This window comes from Sinocyclocheilus rhinocerous, unplaced genomic scaffold (genome assembly GCF_001515625.1).
Source record: "Sinocyclocheilus rhinocerous isolate Xijiao unplaced genomic scaffold, SAMN03320098_v1.1 scaffold640, whole genome shotgun sequence".
NCBI lineage: Eukaryota > Metazoa > Chordata > Actinopteri > Cypriniformes > Cyprinidae > Sinocyclocheilus > Sinocyclocheilus rhinocerous.
This window is the reverse complement of record NW_015666536.1, coordinates 351,759-357,738: the sequence shown is the minus strand read 5'-3', so window position 1 is coordinate 357,738 and position 5,980 is coordinate 351,759.

Here is a 5,980-nt window from a genome sequence, read left to right as displayed (position 1 = left end):
AGTGCTCTAAATCGTTGGACTTCTGATTATATGCACGCTCAGATACCCTATATAAAAAGACTCACATTTCCATGCTTTTTGTGAAGTATGCGCTCCTTCCGTGTTTTGATGTTACAAACCACCTTTTTTGTGATCTCTGTTAGTGATGCAAAGTCCAATTCATTTCCGCGAATCGAATCTTTTCAGTTCGGTTCAATGAACCGGTTCATCGCGTCCTTAAGTCATCTCGCAGTGATGTCAGTATGCATTTCTTTTCTAACAACTCAGGGGTCATTTTTTATCAGCGAAACATTTAAATAAAGTAAACTGTGTGAATGCGTATCGTCTTTTGTTCATTTAACCTGATGATGTCTGTGGTCACACTTTCATTCACCGATCCTTCAATATGATGTTTTTTGGGGAGAAAGTTGCTGACCACAACATACCACTATAGTTCCTGTACAGAGATACTTTTTGCAAGCTGTCTGTTCCCCAGTGACACTTGTCAGCATACTTTATGATAACTGTGCTGCTTATTCTGCTGCATTGGATGCTTTGGGATTTGCACTCTCTCCAGCATAACGTGAATAATTGAGAAATTCTTGTTGTTTCAACAGAATGGCATTCTCACCCTCTGGCATTCAAACATAGTTTTTTTCAATAGCAGTTGCCCAAAAATGAAAATTTGCTGAAAATGTACTCACCGTCAGTCCATCCAAGATGTAGATGAATTTGTTTGTTCATCAGAACAGATTTTGAGAATTTAGCGTTACATCACTTGGATCCTCTGCAGTGAATGGGTGCCGTCAGAATGAGAGTTCAAACAGCTGATAAAAACATCACAATAATCCACATGTAATCCACAAGACGCCAGTCCATCAGTTAACACCTAGCGAAGTGAAAAGCTGTGTTTGTAAGAATTCTGACGGCACCCATTCACTGCAGAGGATCTATTGGTGAGCAAGTATTTAATACTCAAATTGTTCATCTGTTTCAATGAAGAAACAAACTCATCTTGGATGACCTGAGTAAATTTTCAGCAAATTTTCTTTTTGGGTGAACTATTCCTTCAATCTCTCTTCGATCTCTTGTCATATTTATATTTAATTAAACTACATAAATTACTTGATGACAATTTGTCTTTTTTATTATTTCAGGCCTCATGCCTACAGTCAAACAATATTCAGCACAACAGCAGTCTTTCTTGTGAGATATTGCTTTCACATTTTAACTTAGTTGTGAGCTGAAGCTCAGTGCGACTTCGGAAAGTTTGAGAATCTGATTTGCACATTTTCACAGTGTCAGAACTGTTTCAATGAAGAAACAAACTCATCTTGGATGACCTGAGTAAATTTTCAGCAAATTTTCTTTTTGGGTGAACTATTCCTTCAATCTCTCTTCGATCTCTTGTCATATTTATATTTAATTCAACTACTTTACATAAATTACTTGATGACAATATGTCTTTTTTATTATTTCAGGCCTCATGCCTACAGTCAAACAATATTCAGCACAACAGCAGTCTTTCTTGTGAGATATTGCTTTCACATTTTAACTTAGTTGTGAGTTGAAGCTCAGTGCGACTTCGGAAAGTTTGAGAATCTGATTTGCACATTTTCACAGTGTCAGAAGGACCTTTCAAATTCTCAGTCACACTGCCTCCTGCTGCGTGTGTCCAGATTGTAGACTTCAGATTTTATTTACAAGGAAATGCAGATTCAAATCCCCTAGGTATGTCAGTAAGACTGAATTGTGTGCACAACTGGTTGAACTGGCATTCTGTATCAAAAACAGACCCTCACTGTGAGAGAAAAAAACCCCTCAAAGCTGGTGAAAAAACGCAGGTCACAGTCCCATATTGTTTGGAGGAGGTAGTGCACGAGAACTTAGAAGTGTTTTAGTGCTGTTGGAGCATTAATAAGTCACTGTCGATGGGCTGGATGAGATTGCATCAGAGGCACAGTCTGTAATCCTTGACCAGCATGGGCACATATAATTACTCTCCAACTGGGCCACAGAGCCTCATTCTCACTGAGTGCACCAAAGCCTAATTAATCCTTCAACACCTCTTCTCTTACTCACCCTTTCTACTAGACTCCCAGAAAATTCCTTCATTTTTCTAGTTCTGAATTAGTGCGATAACTGCCTGTATCTTCTGAGATGGCTCCTCTGTAAGATAAATGGTATGAATCATAAAAGTGGGCGTGCATTATTCCGATTCATGGGAGTTCATAGCATGCCCTGACAAGAGGCACAGAGCGTTTTGTAGGTTGTAATAAAGTTGAGATGTAATTTTTTATGACGGCTCCCCTCATTACGGGGCAATGGTGCACTTTCCCAAATGTTCCGATCTCAACTACAGTAGTTAGCAGGGCAAAGGTAGCGGAGTGCTTACAGAGTAACATTATTGAAGAACATTTCTCAGGACCTGTGTTGTAGAAATCCAGCAATGAATATTAATGACTGTTGTCTCTCTATATTCCATTGCTGATTTATCATAAATACAGTACATACAGATACAAACTATAAACAGAAAAAAATTCAAAAGCGTCTTTTAAAATTATACATTTGTTATATTATAAAATTCTATATTTTCAATTATTTAATATATTGTTTTTTTATTTTGTTTTTACTTATATTACATAATAATCTAATCCTAATATAATATAATATAATATAATATAATTGTGACTGCTATTATGACCAAAGGCATATTTAGAAGTTTTAAAGCAATCAGAATGTCAAATTAAACTGAAGTCTGTTAGATTTAAATGAACTATAAGGAAGCTAAAACAACACCATTTACGTTCTCTTAATTCGCTCAGCAAGATGAATTAACTTGACCTCTTTTATTATAGCAATAAATTATCCCATTATACAATATGCAGATAGTAGTGTTATAGCATAAATAGACTTCATGAATAAATTAAGATTAGATCCTCTGACCTCAAATATACATGACTAATGAATGCCACATACAGTAGCTTTGTATGTTTTGCTGGAGCTAAAACATAATTTCAGTTAAAGTTCAAGTAAACATTACACATTCAGAAAAGTATATTAAAATGACAAATACATTGAACTGAACTGCTCGGATCATTGTTGCATGTGCAACTTCAGTACAAAACAACCAGTTAGCGTCGCAGAGACACTCACGCTGTACGGATCATGTGAGAAAGTTCATCAACTCTTTGAAGTAAAATCCCAGTGGTTATCAGGCTACTTAAATGTACCGCTGCAGTTGGAAAGGCAAGTGTTGCATCTCTGCAAGTGTTATAAACTCACCAAGGTCTAGGAAGAGCTTCATTATGTTGGTTAATTAGCTACCTATTATCATACCTCATTGGAAGCTAATTAGTGAGGAGGTAAAGTCACAATGGGATCATACTGGTGATAACTAAAAACTGTGCAGTATCCTAATCCCATCATAAGGCCCTTTTGACAGAATCTGCACTATACAGAGATGGGATCTGTTAAAAGTCTTGGCTCAGCATGCATTATACAGGGTTGTTTGAGGGGGTTCTTTAACCCATGTTTGTTAAAGATTTAACTTTTATTGCCCCAAAAATACAAACAAGGACAGTCAATCTATACATTTTGATCATTATATTGTTGTAATATTGTTGCAGTTTTTGTCTTGTTACTAGCGCTGTAAAGCCTGGCATATTAAATAATTTTTATATATTAAAAAGTTTGCTTATGTGTTTTTTCTTAAGTATCATTACATCAGGCTTTTATGGCACATACTGTATGATAGGTGAATCTGTAATGTAAATCAATGAGATTTTACAACAGTATAGCAGACTACTTACATAAAATGCATATAAATATCACGCACTCTGTATCTCTACTATGTCTAAGTAGGTTGATATTTAAAAGCTTAGTTCTATGTTTTTCTGTTTTGGGAGTTTTTTTTTTTATTGTAATGTAATGCAATACAATGATGTTTTTCCTCAAAAGCCTGATGTATCATATACTTACATTTTTTATGATTTTTCTAAAAAAATCATGTATGAATAATCAAGTTGTCAGTCCAGTAAGTGTTCATCTTAAATTATTACTAACAATATAAAATATATTCTTACATTTACTTTATAAAAATCAGATTTCACAGCAAAAAGACACATGTAGCCTACCACAACCTGAAGGGGGATGTTTTTAGAATTAAACTAAAAGGCCTTTTACTTGCTAAAAAAGTATAAACTATCAACCAGACAACAGAAGGCATGATGTAAACTATGTGTAATGCAATACAATGATGTTTTTCCTCAAAAGCCTGATGTATCATATACTTAAATTTTTTATGATTTTTCTAAAAAATCATGTATGAATAATCAAGTTGTGTCAGTCCAGTAAGTGTTCATCTTAAATTATTACTAACAATATAAAATATATTCTTACATTTACTTTATAAAAATCAGATTTCACAGCAAAAAGACACATGTAGCCTACCACAACCTGAAGGGGGATGTTTTTAGAATTAAACTAAAAGGCCTTTTACTTGCTAAAAAAGTATAAACTATCAACCAGACAACAGAAGGCATGAAGTAAACTGTGCACAACAGGTTTCCCAGCAACGTTTTGATCATTGATATTTAGGCTTCTTTAAATTTGTGTATCAAATATGATTCAGTAGGCTTTATAGGGCTAGGCGCATTGTTGTCAGTGGAAGATAATATACGGGTAAAATTATAAAATACACCTAAATTATTATTTTATGTCCATGTAGTTATTTATTTGGTAAGTAACTATGTTGAACATAAGTCTGTAATAAAATATTTAGATAGAAAAATCGCATGTTTTGTTAATCTGTCTTTTGCCTTAGTTACTCAAGCATTAACTTATCTTTATTTGTGTTGAAAATTTCAATTGCAAATTTTAGAGAAAAGGTATCAACATACTGAAAATGGAACATAAACAGCCCCTACAATGTAACACCCTTACAATGGACTCCAAATGAACCCACTATATTAAAATACTTAGTGCCTTTTTTTTCCGGTCATCCTAAGTTGATCAAATATTTATCTGAGCCACCAAGAAAAGAAAAAGGGGAATTTGGGTTAAAAATATTCTGTCAAAATCTGTGTTTGAAAGACTTGAGCTTTAATTTTAATGGAAGTCTAAGCAGGCATCTGTAAATCTTCCCACATCAGCAGGCTGCACTTCCTTGCTGCTGTGATTCCAGGTGCCTGAGATCATGCATGCCATCCACTCCCCTGGGGGGTTTGGCCAGGGAGTTTTCTTTGGGATTAAACGCTTCCTAGAGGGATTGAGTTTGAAAATTCTTTTATCATCAAAATGCAGGACATTGAAGGGATTATCTACTCATTCGGTCAGTTGTTTTATTTTAGAATTAAACTAAAAGGCCTTTTACTTGCTAAAAAAGTATAAACTATCAACCAGACAACAGAAGGCATGAAGTAAACTGTGCACAACAGGTTTCCCAGCAACGTTTTGATCATTGATATTTAGGCTTCTTTAAATTTGTGTATCAAATATGATTCAGTAGGCTTTATAGGGCTAGGCGCATTGTTGTCAGTGGAAGATAATATACGGGTAAAATTATAAAATACACCTAAATTATTATTTTATGTCCATGTAGTTATTTATTTGGTAAGTAACTATGTTGAACATAAGTCTGTAATAAAATATTTAGATAGAAAAATCGCATGTTTTGGGGGGGTTTGGCCAGGGAGTTTTCTTTGGGATTAAACGCTTCCTAGAGGGATTGAGTTTGAAAATTCTTTTATCATCAAAATGCAGGACATTGAAGGGATTATCTACTCATTCGGTCAGTTGTTTTACTTTCCTGTAAGAAACAACGTTGTTGTATTCTCACTGAGAAAATAATGCTCTTCAAAGGTGAAGTGTGTCATTTCTGCATTGTTAATGTCACCAAACACTTTGCAAAAATAGACCGGTTTTCCAAATGCTTTATTTAGAAAGAAAGTCACATTGTGATATTTGACCTTTTTCAGTTAAATGTTTCATTGTCCCTCCC